This window comes from Balaenoptera physalus (genome assembly GCF_965194825.1).
Source record: "Balaenoptera physalus genome assembly, chromosome: 2".
In the NCBI taxonomy this organism is placed as follows: Eukaryota; Metazoa; Chordata; class Mammalia; order Artiodactyla; family Balaenopteridae; genus Balaenoptera; species Balaenoptera physalus.
This window is the reverse complement of record NC_138883.1, coordinates 54,394,630-54,410,141: the sequence shown is the minus strand read 5'-3', so window position 1 is coordinate 54,410,141 and position 15,512 is coordinate 54,394,630. Positions and strand designations below refer to the sequence as shown.

At 39.6% G+C, this 15,512-nt stretch overlaps 1 long non-coding RNA gene across 2 annotated transcripts in view; it reads left to right on the top strand.

Annotated features, from left to right (window-relative positions):
• The first annotated feature begins 2,954 nt into the window (after nucleotides 1-2,954).
• LOC309656148 overlaps nucleotides 2,955-15,512 on the top strand; it is a 42,016-nt gene continuing 29,458 nt past the window's right edge. Inside the window, exons 1-2 of one of the 2 annotated variants that reach the window (XR_014261177.1) lie at nucleotides 2,955-4,836; nucleotides 5,151-5,784. This is a non-coding gene — a long non-coding RNA (uncharacterized lncRNA). Of the gene's footprint in view, nucleotides 4,837-5,150; nucleotides 14,572-15,512 lie in introns of those variants that run through there. The other variant, XR_014261178.1, reaches the window with a different exon arrangement.

Below are 15,512 nucleotides of genomic sequence, written 5' to 3'. Positions count from 1 at the left end.
GCATTTCCCTGAACAGTCTGGACACTCAGTTAGGTGCCCCTCTCATTTGTTATAATAGCACCATGGGTGCTATTGAAAATACTTATCACTTGCTGTGGTGTGGGCACCAAGCAATCAAAACAGAGAACAGCCCAGTCAGAATAGATAATGATTATCAGCAGCCAGCTAAATACCTGTGCTGAGGAGCCCCCATGCTTATCCGCATAGCACTTACTACAGTGAATTGCTGTCTTACCTGCTAGAGTAGAAGTCTCTTATTTCTGTTATATTTATGGCTCTGTTGTAGAAACTCACATTAAGAAATTAATGAATGAATTTGGCAACTGAATTCCACTCAAGGATCTGTTTGTGAAATCCTGTTCCTCATCTTATTCTCCTGGTGACCTTTAGACATTGGAGGAAATGGAAAAAGTAGATCTTCCTTTGGTAAAATAGATCATATCTATACTTGGCACACACACAGATTTGTCTCTTCCTTCCTCTCCTAGTCACTGCCAGAGTGAGACGATGGATGACATTGCCACCTTTTGAGTATTACATGCTACCACTCACTTTTCCGGTGAGTTTTGGCTTTGTGTTTCCCCTAAATTGCTGGGTTTTGATTTCTGGAAGCCTAGGCCTTCAAATATTCCACTCAGCAGGACATGGTGAGACTGTGTAAATGATAATAAAGTCTGTTCATTAGTAAAGTTCTTGTATAAGTTGTTAGGCAGGACTATGATGGTAAACACTTGTTTCTCTATCTTAGGGAATGATATCTCTCATCTCACATGCTTTCCTAGAATGGGTTGGTCTTTGTGGCCTTGACCACAAAGGTAGATGGTATTATGTGAGACTAGATGACTGTGAAATTAGGTCATAAAAACATAGCACACTTCTGTCTTGTTCTCTTGGAATGTTTGCTCTTGGAACCAGGCTGCGAGGAAGTGCGTTCAGGTGCACAGAGAGGCCACAAGAAGGAAATCTAGTCTAAAAGTCAGATTCTAAAGGCTGGAGAAGATAGATGTCTGAACTCAAAGACAGTCAGGCAGAGAAAGCAAATTTTTCTTTACTCTTCCTTTTTGCTCTATTCAAACCTTCAGTGGATTGGATGAGGCCCTCCCACACTGAGGAGGGCAATCTGCTTTATTCAGTCTATGGATTCAAATGTTAATCTCATCAAGAAACACCCTCACAGACATACCCAGAATTATGTTAAACATACTCAGAATAATGTTTAACCAAATATCTGGGCACTTCATGGCCCACTCAAGTTGACACATTAAATTAGCCATCACAGACACTAAGTTTGGGGTGATTTGTTAAGAAGAAATACATAACTATAGTAAATGTCTATTCTTCCATCTTAAAGGTAGTGAATTTTATAAATGTAGTGATTGAGGTATAAAAATATATGTCTGAAGATGTAAAAACATTGTTTCCCTTTCCTTAGCAATCCATTTGATGTCACAGCCACATTAATCACATCTCTGTATTGATTTGAATTTCTAAAGGCAATTCCATGTATAGAGATACAAATAGAGACAAAATGAACTTCTCCTTTCTCCCCTCTCCTGAACAATTCCAACCCTAAGGGAACAAAAAAAAAGCAAAGAATTGTCAAATTGGGTGAGAGTGAAGGCAGATATATTCCTGTTGAATGTTCTAAACATTTCTAATATTTAAAACCCCATTTCTGCATGCTTTACTCATTTTTAAGATCTGCACATATAAGTCAGATCAATGGAGAAGCTGAAAGGCCCCGCACAAAATAATCATATGCTCCCCACCCCCTTGCAGTTAAATGGAGTCAGGTGACTGTTTCTGGCCAATGGGCTATGAAGGGAAGTGATATGGATCACTCTTCAGTGGTGATCTTGGACACTGTATGTTGGCATTAAGGAACTGCAACCTGGAAGCAGCCTAGTTGGCTGAGCTACCACGAGGAGCACAGCTACCCTAGAGACCCCCTGACCTATAGTGGACACATGGCTCCAGTGTGTTGAGCAATGGAAACTTGGGGTGTTTTTTAGGCATAGCTGATCCTGATTAATACACATACCAGCAGCTGGAACTATCATCAATATGGCCAACTGCCACCAGATTGTACTCCATGAAGTCCCCAGTGGACAAGACCTACCATGCATATATGTCTTTTAGTTTCTCACTTTTAAACATGAATGGACAGCAAAGAGTACCAAATATTTAAGTAAATGTTCTTACATTAAAAAGAGGGACCATAACAAACAAAAAATTGATCTTAGAGGAAACAGAAACAAAGCAGTGAGCAACAGAAAATTTAAAAATAGTTCTAACCTTAGGGGAATGTGAGGAGATATTTTATCCATGAAACAAAAACAGGTTGTTATTTAAAAAGAGATCAAGAAAAAGCCTTTGGGAATAAAAATTATAGTGCAATAACTGAAATTAAAGTTTAATAAAAAGGTTGGAAATAAAGATAGGAAAACCTTCCACAAAGAAATGGGAAACAAAAAAAAGAATAAATTAGAGAAGAATGAAAAAATTAGTGAAGGACTGAGGTGTTGAAAGAGTGCTATAAATCCTTCCGTTGCAAAATAAAGTGTCAATAACAATATCTAAACTTGCCTAAATAACAACTATTGATGTAAGTATATTCTTTAGAAATAAAGGGTAGCCAGATGAATAATGAATAGTGATTTCCTTTGTTTGGGAAAGGAAACTCAAAAGGGGAGGAAGTAGTTCAGAGGATGGCTAATTTTCATGAGAAGTTTTTTTTTTTGTTTTTTTTGTTTTTTTGTTTTTTTAATATTTTATTTATTTATTTATTTGGGCCCCGTCTTAGTCGCGGCAGGCGGGCTCCTTAGTTGCAGCATGCGAACTCTTAGGTGCAGCATGCATGTGGGATCTAGTTCCCTGACCAGTGATCGAACTCCGGCCCCCTGCCTTGGGAGCGTGGAGTCTTAACCACTGTGCCATCAGGGAAGTCCCATGAGAAGTTTTATTAGTGCTATTTAGCTTTTAAAACTATGAACATGCATTAAATGGATATTTGTTTTAAAAAAAATTTCTCTCTCCCTCTTATTTCTCTTTCCATCGTTTTCTCAACCATGACACTATTGACACTTTGGACCAGATAATTCTTTGTTTTGGGGACTGTCTTGTGCATTGTAGGATGTTTAGCAGCATTGCTGGTCTCTACCTGCCAGGTGCCAGTAACACCCCTCCACCTCACGCCAACCAAAAATGTCTCTGGACATTGTCAAATATCCCCTGGGAGATAAAATTGACCCTCTATTGAGAGCCACAGCTCTAAATCTACACAAAACTAACATAAAAACAAACAAGCAAAAGATAGAGGTGCATAAGCTCTCCAGATGTCAATCAACAACGTGTCAAAAACATTTAGAATTCACTTTGAATGTACAGTTTGTTAACTGTCCATGAACTTTGAGATGTAAGTTCTCAGCTTCCATGGATTTAGATTTGTGTTGTGTTGTGTGGGTAATGCTGTTTGCCTAAAATTAAGATCCTAATACCCACTGTATACCTTGACTTTCATTTTAGCCACAGTGAATTGATTAGCAAGTCTAACAGGGGAGGCATCGAGAACCCTCTTGGTTTCAGTGCACACCCTGCTTGTTCAGAAGTTGCTGAATAATAATCCACTGTTCCAAAAGAGAAACCTAACTATGGAGGGGATGTAATTAAAAATAACAAGCTGTGTACGCTGGTTACCGCGGTAGCAAGTTTGGCTCTGTGTACTTGCACTGTTTGGAGGAAGATTCTGCAGTTTTAACAGAACTCCCCTTGGGTCCATATTAGTCAATGATCTTGTGGTCAGTCAGAAGTTTGACTGATGCTTTCATGTTGATAGAGTAACTCTGCCAGCTAAGAATAGAATAATAATACAGAGAAGGCATAATAATAGACAGTTGCAGTTCTAATGGCCACAGCCTTCAGTCTAGAGAGCTTGTCAACCTTCTTTAAAGAGTCAGCAGACTGATTTCTTTTTAATTTGGACACATGACACCTAGGATTTCATTTCTTACTTTGCATGGTGTGATGACCTGGTGGAGGAACCACGCATCAAGTGGTGTGTTCACATCACATAAAATTGAATATAATGCTTTCTCACTGTTTTGGGGCATATTTTCTTGGTCCACTTGCAGTGACTCTCAGGAAAAATGATTTACAGCACAAGAAGGGAGAGAGAGCCCTTAAAAAGAGGTGTCCTTAATGATTACCTTATTATTTTAAGTTTTTAGCATTCCACTGATTTAGGCTTGCTTTGTGCTCCATTTTATTTCCCTTCTCTCTCTCACACAGTATCTTCCTGTGTGTGGGCAACTGACCCACCTCTTCCCATGGAAATGCTGATGGATTCTGTCTTTTCCCTTAGCAGCTAGACTCGGGCTTGATTTGCTCCAGGCATTTAAGTTAAAAAACAAACAGAGAAATGTTCTTTTCCTTCCTGTCTTTTACCTTCCTTGGGCCCATGACGTCTCTGGGGCACTGTGCAGCAGATGGAGAGATGGTGCCTGCTGTTTCAGCTCATGAGCAGCTTACCTTAGTGATTCAAACTGGAGATCAAAGAACTGTACAGGTTTGTAAGACAGAAACATCGAGATTCAACATTTTAGAGTTGCCAATTTTTCAAAAATCCACACAAAGGCAGCCTACTCAAAGGCAATATATAATATATTTATCCTTTTTCATTAAAGAAGTAACAGAATGCAATTTTCATGGACAGTTGCATTGTCCATTTTCATGAACGTAGATTGGTGCTCAGAGGTTGAATTGCAAACTCATTCAAGAGCTTAACAAAGTAAGGGTCCATGTGGTTAAATGCAAGCAAATAGTCAGGAAACAATATTTGTGAAACACATTCTTTCTTTCTTTCTTTCTTTCTTTCTTTATTTATTTATTTATTTATGGCTGTGTTGGGTCTTCGTTTCGTGCGAGGGCCTTCTCTAGTTGCGGCGAGCGGGGGCCACTCTTCATCGCGGTGCGCGGGCCTCTCACTATCGCAGCCTCTCGTTGCGGAGCACAGGCTCCAGACGCGCAGGCTCAGCAGTTGTGGCTCACGGGCCTAATTGCTCCGCGACACGTGGGATCCCCCCAGACGACGGCTCGAACCCGTGTCCCCTGCATTGGCAGGCAGACTCTCAACCACTGCGCCACCAGGGAAGCCCAAACACATTCTTTTAATTAACATGAATGACTAAGGAGAAGAAATGATAATTTTGCCTGCATGTTACATTAGTAAGCTTCTCAGGACTTTAAGGGTTTAGAAGCCAAGATGACAAGAAAATGATTTAGAGGATTTGAGAAATTCACAGATAAATTGTTAATTGATAATTATTCCTGTTGCTAGCTTCTTCCATAAGAAAAACTGTAGGTAGCTTTCTATACCATCTTGGCTCATCTGGACCGACCAGGCATGTGACAGGTATTACTGTTGAATGAACTAAAGGAATTCGCCACATACGATCATCCTTGAAACTGAGATAACCAAGCTATGGGAGTTGTTGAAAATGATTGAAACTTAAAGATAAGCCCACATTTTGTAGTGATGTATCCAGTTTTTCAAGGAGTTAATGGGTAGAACAGGTGTTCCCAACTAATCTTTCATTGGAGGAAATGTACTGCTCTATTCTTTTATTCTTGGTTCTTACAGTCAACAAACATTTACTGAGCATTTATTATGTTTCAGGCAGCATGGCTGGCACTAGGAATACAGAGACTCGAATACAGTCATTGACCTCAAGGAACTCACATTCTAGTGGAGCGGAAGACAAGCACACAGATGTATATGAATCTGTGGTAAGTGCTAAGATGGAGCCGTACCTAACCCAGGTGGAAGGAGGCGTTGGGGTCAGATAAAGGGTTTGGGAGATGTGTGAGGCAAATCCTGAAGGAGCAGAGAGACATACTTTGCTGAGGAAGCGGAAGCAGTATTCCAGGAATTTGGATCCAGGCTTTTTTCTACTTTGTGGCTACTTGGAACTTGGGTAGGGGCTGCAGAACAGTTACGAGGAGGGTTTTTATTGTGTTTATGGAGGAGAGGTCTCATCCTTGAGGGAGCTGCCTAAGATAATAAGAATACATTTAGGTGTGACCTATGCAATTAGTTTATATTCTCAGGACTCTCTCCCTTGTTTGTACAGAAGACTAATGATCTGTTTGTTTGGTTGGTTTTGGTTTGTTTCATAAAAGATAGAACAATTTCCATATGATATCATTTGAAGTCTATTGTGGCAGTTAAGCAAAATTGTGTTGAAAGAATGACAGTGGTATTTATTTGATGAAATGATAAGAAAGATTAATGATTTTAGGCATCGTTTAATCCTGTGTTAACTGCTGCTTGCTTGTCTATATGAAACTGGTATTAAATTATGGATAAAAACTGGATTCAGACACAATTTCTAGTTGCTTTCCAATCACAGGGCAATATGAGGTAATCCAGGACTTGGGTTAAAATACAAAATACTCTGGGTTTTTTTTTGGATGGAATATCTTTATGGGCTAAACAGATCTCAAACAATTGATGGAAGAACCACATTATAAGTAAGCTACCAGGGAGCTATGTGTAAAACTAACTTTTAGAAGATTTACCCCTAACCTTTTATAATCAAAAGAATGCTAGGAATTACATTTTCAGGTGACAGGATCAGAATTTGTTTGGACTAAAGCTAGTGTAAATTATTATTACCAAAATAAGAACATACGCATTATCAAGTCTTTCCCGCCATTATTAGTAGGGATTTACAAAACAACTTTGTCATAAGCTTGGACAGATTATTTCTATCAGACCATAACATAAAATGCCATTAGATATTAAAGGCTTGCCAATTAAGGGTTTATCTTTGCAACAGAACCAGCAGATGAGTGACAGAAATGTGCCATTTCCATCCCCTATAATTTGTGGAGCTAACAGCAGATTAGTTGTAGAAAAGAAATTCTGTATCTTTATGTGCAAATCATTCACTCAAACTTGGCTTCCTTCATGGCCTTTTGTGTGTGTGTTTTTTTCATATTTACTAATTACAAGTGTAGGGATATAGTGAGTCAGCTGGAGAAAGGCTCTTGGGTGGAATCTGGACAAAGAATTCTGGAAAGCAGAGGAAAGCTAGGCTGAGACTTTAAAATAAAGTGACAGCTAAGAAACAGTAGCTTAGGTCAAAACCTCTAAGAAATCTAGACCAGCTACACTATTGTTGTACCACTAATGTATAGATTTTTGTGTTCTTCTGTAAATTGAATACTCCTGTCTACATTAATTCACCTTGACTCTAGCCTATAGGGCCATGGCTGAGGTGTAACAAATGAGTGTGGTCTCTGAAATTTTGGGAGACCCCAGGGCAAGGAAAGATACAGTAACTCCTGTGGAAGGGGAAACTGTGCTTTAATGCAGGGCTGTGGCTTTCTGGTGCTGCCTTTGTGTGACTTTTTAAAAGATGTCCCCTCTGGGCAGGGCAGAGTGTTGGACAGCAGAGTGGAAGCTGGATTTCAGCCCTTATTCATCTCCACAACCACGCAGCACTTGAGTGGCCTGTGTTTTAATAGTGGCCTGTGTTTTAATAAAGGCCTGTGAAGAGAGTCCTTCATAATAGCTTCAGAAAGCACTTGCCCTAGACTCTTAGTGTAATGCGCATGTCTGCCTTCTCCTCTGTTTTATCTTGAGCCTAGTACAAAGCCCAGCTCAATAAATATTTGATCTACAGCTGCAGCTGATTAGCTGACAAATAGGTGAGCCTCTAGGTTAGAATTTTTACGTGGCTATATCTCCTGAATACATTTTAAAACTGGGGATGCTTCAGTTGTGACAAGGCAATTGGATTCTCTCTGTAGGTCGAGACCTACGATTTTACACATTGGCTGTTATGACAAAATGTCCCTCATTGACATGTGTGACTTGCTACCCAACTGCTTCCTTTTTCAGAAGAGGATATATTAAGTACTTCAGTCTGTTTTTAATCATTGTACAGCCAAATCACTACAGAGACATATGAATATTCATCAAAAGCTCAAAGAGACAATAAAGTGAAGAAACCAGAGGGTAAGTGAGAAACAAAGGGAGGCAAAGAGGGGACAAAATATCTGCAGAGATAGCAAGTTGGAGGTAACTGGCTCAGTAATAACTCTTTTCTCTTTCTCATGTTCTTTTCCTTTCTATCCACAGGGGAATATCTTTTCTGAGCAGGCATAAAACTTTCTCCTATTTTCAGCAAAGATGTTCTCTGCTAGCTCAGTACCTGGGTCATCAGAACAGACACTTGTCTGATGAAACAGGGCTCTCCTGTTTGGATAGATTACATTAACTGCAAACATATGTTACCTGTGAAGAATTTCCTAGGTATAACCTAGAGCATCTTTCTTTTGAACACTTTTACTTTGCATTCAAACTGGGTTCTGATTCTGTGCCAAAATATATCTTGCAATTACCTTATTACCAGAAACTAGAGGAAGCATTCTTAGCTTAGAACCATATGTGCCCTTTCTCTTGCTTCTTGTTATCTGCTGTACTCAATGTTTTGACTCCATGGGTGAATCAAATGCACAGGAAATTTTGTGCCCAGTTTCCTCCTCTTTCACCGCTGCATCAGAAACTACTCATTTTGTCATGGAGACAGAGATGAAATGCTGGAAACGTTTTCAATTTCTTTCATGATCTACCTTTGTTTCTAAGAAATGTCTAACCCTTGACTTCTAAATTTGTGGTTCTTCTAGCAGTTATTTTTGTCCATGTGGAAATTGGACAGGAGTTGGAATTTAGTAAATTTCATCATGTGAAACTGTTTTTCATAAGGGCTTGAATTGGAATCTTTCAGAATTTACATGGTGGTGGTGGTGGTGGTGGTGGTGGGAGCAGGGGATGGTGAGGCAAAGAAGGCCAAGAAAGCTTTTAAAGTGGCTTTAGACTCTGGAGGTTCTTCATGAAAATAGCATTTACTCAGCTTAATCTAGGAACAGATAGTATGTGCTGCAAAAAAGAGGTAGGTAGAGAGTGGTTTATTTTTCTTAGCCAAATATTTTCCCATTCTTGAATGTGACCTCAGTAGTAGAAGAGTTACAAATTAATGGCTTAATCTATCATCATCTTCATTTCTTGGTGTGGGGCTCTAGAGAGGTGATGCTGAGGGTCCTTGGGTGAAAGAAATTGTGCCCAGAAACACTTGAGGGGGTGAGTGGCACTTAGCCTGAGAACCGTATGTACTAGACCAGTGAAGGAAGGCTTAAATCCCACTTGGATAATCAGCAATTTCTCTTCACAGTAGAGGGAATTCTAGCGAACTGTATTTAGGCAAAGAAATAAAAATGGCTTGGGGTGAGGCTATTAAGTCTCAAGCTATAACATTTGAAATTTAATAACGACTCTTGGCTCTTTCCTATAGGAAAGTACCATGCTAACGAGCTTACATCAGCATGGATGCTTGCCCTCATTAGCTTTAGGGCTGTCAAGAACGTGACTTGTAAAATTTCACCCTTCACCCCGGTGTGAAGGGCCGTGTACTCATGGTTATGGAGAACACAGAAAAGCATTTATTTTCCAGAAAGTTTAAGTGATTGGACTATTGGACGCAATATTTTTATTTTGAGCTTTGTCTGTTCTTCTGAATGTGTAACTAGATACAGAAAATAAAAAATAGGAGAAGTTTAAATGAACCTTACCTGAGGCAAAAATGGAAAGTTAAGCATTAGTTAGCTTAGAAAAAGAGATGTAGAAACTGAAAAAAAAAAATTAAGAGCAAGAACAAAATGACAACTGGATTTTAAACATTTCTTTCATTATTTTTAATGAAAACAATCACAAGAATCAATTTTATTCTCGTACTTTAAAAAGCCACCTACATTTACAGAAAGTTGATTTAAAAATATGTAAAAATATTATTTTCCTTTGCTGTGAGGACTCTCAGAGGAGGATGAGCAATAAATATCAGAAAATGAATATCATTGAGATATTTCTGAGATTTGGCCTTAGCTTTTTGTGTGCACAGTATAAAGATATTAGCAAAATTTCGTTCTTCCTTTGATGCTTTCTCCATTTAGGAGAGAATTTGTAATTATGTCCTCTACAAGATGCAAATAAATAATTAGGTTTGGAGAATTTTTTTTCCCTGAAGCAAGAAGCATGATTTATCATTAAAAATACATCGAAGATGGTAATCATACGCTCTTGACAATAAAATAATAGAATACACTGATCCAGGATGCTGGGAGCAGGATAGGAAGGAGAATATATGTGGGAACATGCCTGGGTGCTGAGCTCTATATAAAACTAATAAAACAATAACAAATATGATTTGGTGGTGGCGTGCTCCAATAACTGCAGGGCTGAAAAGCAGTGTGGAACATTGCCTAATGATGAAAACTTCATTAGGAGGTGAGCTTTGTTGATTACAAATTAAATATTATCCCATTCTGCAAACTTAAGTTTGGGACCTGGGCCAAGACTCACAGCAATTTTCTTTGAACGTTGTTCTCAGTTCGCTAGGCCAATCTGCTTTCTATGCTGAAAATGTTCCAGAGGGAAGTTAGGTACTATGGCATTACATTGAAAGGAAAATGAATGGGAATTTTAAAAGCTTAGCTTCTAGTTTCAAATCTGTCAAACTGGACATATAAAACTCCTTTGGGTTTCAGTTTCCTCGTGAGTAAAGTGATGTGTCCTTCCAGCAATAAAATTCCTTGATTATTGCCTGTAGCCCCTCAAATTCTTGTAAGGGATGGGTGCACATCTGAGGCCTTAGATGGAAACTTTGCCTCGGGGGTCTAGTCTTATGAACATGTACCCAAACTATTACCTTCTTTATCTGTTATTAGAGTTGGTGAGGAGATTCTGATTGTAAGTTTGGACACTGAAGGAGACAGTAAATTTAGAAATTTCAGGAATGTAATGAAATTGAATATAAATTATACAAAGTTAAAAGAAGTCAGAGGAAACTTATGGTGAGATAGGTTCTTAGACTTGAACACGATGAAAATCAGACTTGGTACCATTTCCAGGCTGCCGAGCTGCGCAGAGTTTTCTCTCCAACAGCTCTCGGATTTCATGGACTGAGACCCAAACCTCAGGATTTTATTCAATGCTACCACTAGGTGGCACTAATGAATGGTACCTTTGCTATATAAAGCTTCATTTCTTTCAACGTGGGCGATCTCTTCTCTGTTGCTGAATTTGCTCAGTAGGGGAATCCTAGTTTTAGGACCTCCTGGCTATACCATGAGTAAATGATTTAATACTGATATAGCCAATGTTCTTAGAGCAAAAGACTTATATTCTGAATCTTCCTAGAGAATGTGACCATGATATATTGAGCTCACTTCTCCTATGACTAAGAATAACAGTGTAACTTGAAGTCAAGACTGGTGTGTGAACAGGTTGCCTTTTCTGTGCACTTTCAGATAGATGAGTAGTGTGGCAGTCCTTTCCTTGCCTGCAGTATCTCCACAGGAGAAGACGAGAATCTTTCAGGTTAATCCCTCAGGGGAAGGTTTTTCTTGATATATGGCTGAGCTTTAATTATACTTGAGGTGCAAAGACTTGGCCGAAATATTATAGTTTGTATAATATTTGAAACATTAGCCATATTTTTTTCCTTTCTCTTCTCCCTACTCAAGCAACCAGTCAATTTTGGGCTCATTGCCTCAGAGGAGGGATGTAGCTGTACAAGAAATAGTCATGTGCTGTGACATGTCTTTGAAATTTGGGTTTCAAAATCCTTAATATTTTGGGGAGAAGGATTTATGGGAATAGAAGAAGTACTTCACCAGAAGCTGGGAAGAGAGCAAGGCTATAACCTACCCCAGACTAGAAAGAACTTTCCTTAGGGTAGGAAGAGAGGAAAAGTTCTGTGGGACCCAGGAAAAAGGGGACCTGGGGACTGCTGGCTGCCAGTGCCATTAGGACAGCTCAGGACTTTAAGAGGAAGTGGCTTCCTGTTGCATTTGGGCTGATGGGAACCCCACAGCATCATGTAAGATTTTTCTCCTGCAATTGTGGAATGGAAATAGCAGAGAGCCATAAAAACTGAAGGGGTTATGTCATCAGAGATAACGGATATTACAGTGGCAACCCACTTGTGTGGACTGGACCCCTCCATATTAACCATCACACCCACAACCCTCAGTGCCTTGGGAATTCATGTAGCTTTAGAAAATGGTAAAACTAACTTTAAGTGTTTTCTGTTAGTATATAGCATGAGGACTTAAAATAAAATGTTGTAGAAATTAAGAATATTTTTTATACATCTGGATATGTGGACTGCATTTCATTCTTTCTCTGCTGGGAAGGATTTTCTTTGTATATCCATCAGGAGTATCCTATAATTCTCCTGATCTTTCCCAGTCTGGCTCACCACAACCCACTTTAAATGCCTTTGCTCGGTGGGGTTGGAAGTGATCTCTTTGGAGATTTGCAGCATGTAAACTCCCTCACGGGACGCTTTCCTATCCTGCTTTCAGTTGTGGTTATTCGAGAACATGGCATCATAGCAGCAGTCATGGTATATACATGGGGGAATGCCATGACATCTAATATAGTATGTACTCAATTGGCATTTGCCAAATAAACCAGTGAGTGAGCACAGAAGTATAGCTTTATTAATAGTAGTTTGAAATAAAGCAGCAGATTCACATGGAGCTACACTGGGCCAAAATCTCATGCATTTAAAGATTCTTCAGTGGATTGTTAGGACTTGGGAGATTTTTCTTTTTCTTTCCTCTCTTTGATGTTATAAACAAATATAAAGGCCACTCAAATTAAGGTCAGGGATATTTTCGTGATGTCATGCTCTGCTATCATTGAGAAGTTATAGTTGCATAGGGATATGTATGATATCTGAAAGATATCTGATTTTCTTTTCTTTTTAAAAAATCTTTGTCAGTTTTGTAAAATGATACAGGATTGAAAAACTTGTAATATAGAAAAGTACAAGAAATATAAAAATCACCTGATATCACAAGGAGGTAATTTAAAATTACTGTTAAAAATTTATGGATCCTTGGGAGCGGTTCTCTCAGGGTTACTTGAGATGCTGCCTCCCGGGCTTGAAGTCCTAAAAATTCCCACCGAATAAAACATTACTCTCAACTTTTAGGTTGTGCATATTTTTTAAGTCGACAGTTGTGGTGACCGATGAAGGGCCCAGAGCAGATTCCTGTCCTTTGCCTGAACTCTACGAGGATCCAGAGCCTTGGTACCAGCAGAGGCCTCTTGTGCCCATCCATCTCCTCGGGGAGTCCAGACGAACTTGCTTGAGTCTCTCCTGGTTCTAGGATCTCCCGTTATTGGTTGATGATCCTAAGTTTTATTTGGTGGGGGAATAGGTTATCCTTGAAACTTGATTTCAAGAAGAGGTACCTGGGTTATCCTCAGTCGAAGGACTGGGAAGATTTTGCTCAGTTTAGGCACTGAACAGGTTATCCTCAGGGAAAGGCACTGGGAAGATTTTGCTCCAGCGGGTTATCCTCAGTGTAAAAGGCACTGGGAAGACTCAGTTTAGATACTGAGTGGTTATCCTCAGTTTAAAGACTGGGAAGACTTTGCTCAGTTAAACACTGAGTAAGGTGGGACTGAATAATTAGGGGGAAGACTGGCCTGTTTTTCCTTGAATTGGCTACCTTAATAGAGTTTGTTAAAATAAAACTGAAATCTTATGAGAGTTTCTGAGCTCCAAAGAAGGGACTTTCTCCTCCTGGCCAGCAACAGCTTTCTCAGGTGACAGAGAAACGTGCAGCAGTGGTGGAGGTAAGACCTCATGCCATGCAGCTGTCCCTATAGGGAAACCCACTCATTTAATTAACAACCTGCTCAACCGGGGACACGGGTAAGAACTGGCCATTCCACGATCTGAGCACCCGTGGTAGTCTTATAAGCCACCAGGAGAACGTGAGATACGTAAGAGGGGCTGAAACAACTCTGGGGCAAAACCTAGAGGAGTTAAGCTCTCAAGCAGCACATTGGCCCACCACACTATTGTCACTAGCAATTTTATTTTGACAAACTGACCTCAGAATGGGAAATAAAGCTTTTAAAACAGAAGAAAAAGCAACGACAGATTGCCAGCCTCCAGCTAATACTCCAGCCAGGTTTATGTTCGTACAACTACTTACTTAATTGGAAATTAAAGGAAATCTCGCCCTAAAAATGAGGGGGTTCTTTTATTGTGTACGCAGTTAAGTTAAACTGAGTTTTAAAAGCTGGCTTGATAAAAATATCTTTCAGAATTCTGGCTTTAAACAAAGACCTTTAGCGGGGGACCTGCATTTCTCTGTGTCTTTGAGATGTAAATGTTGTATCTGATCTTCCTAGGACATTCTGTGTGTGTGAGTGTGTGTGTCTGTGTTTTGAAAACTTGACCTCTGCCATGCTTTTCTTAAGAGTAAACTCTCTGGATTTTACTTAGGTGACATCCTCCCCCACCCTCTTATGGAGAAGCCTCTGGCATCTTATTGGTTTGAATCACTATTCTTACATTTTATTAATGGCCAAATGATGGATCCTTTTACATTGGAGAAACAAATTGGTGAATCTAGAGCGCTCTCATTATAAACAGCTGTTTTATGGTTACCTATAAAAACAATCAAATTAAAGGTGGAAAAAACAAATGTACCTAATGATTAACCTAAGAACTTCTTTAGTTTAAAACAAAGAAAAACTGGTTTGGGAAGCTTCATTTGCAGTCTTTGCTTCCCATCAGTGGGTCTTACAGATGCTAATAAAATCATTAGAATAATTAATGTCAACAGGAAAAGAACTTTTTTTTTTTTTTTTTTTTTTAGAAATTCACGTTCTTTTATTTATTTATTTATTTATTCATGACTGTGTTGAGTCCTCGTCTCTGTGCGAGGGCTTTCTCCAGCTGCGGCAAGCGGGGACCACTCTTCATCGCGGTGCGCGGGCCTCTCACCATCGCAGCCTCTCTCGCTGCGGAGCACAGGCTCCAGACGCGCAGGCTCAGTAATTGTGGCTCACGGGCCCAGTTGCTCCGCGGCACGTGGGATCTTCCCAGGCCAGGGCTCGAACCCGTGTCCCCTGCATTGGCAGGCAGACTCTCAACCACTGCGGCACCAGGGAAGCCCCGGAAAAGAACTTTTAAGGAAAGTCTAGATACTATTTCCAACAAGGTAGAAATTTTAAAAGGAATTATCTCAGATGAATAAAGAAATCTTTAGATGGTTATTTAAAATGGGATAAATTAAATGGACATTTATGTGATTAAAACACAAGGTTTTCATATTACTACACTGCCTAAGGTTAAATGGGCCGAAAGGGACCCTCTACTGGTCCTCAACATTAAAAGCCAAACAAGCCTGTTTTCTTTACCCCAGTTTTAAAATATATGTTTAAGGGGCTAGAAAAATTTACACTGGGATACCTGACCAGCAATTATTTGAGGCAACAGTTAGGCCAAAGGGCCTAAGTTCCTCGAGTCAACCCCCCTCTAGTGATCCCAGAGTCTTATTTATATAAGAGTAGACAAAATGGACAGGGAACAAAAATAAAGAAAAACTTCTAGAGCTCCTTTAAGGTTAAAGCTTATTGGTTG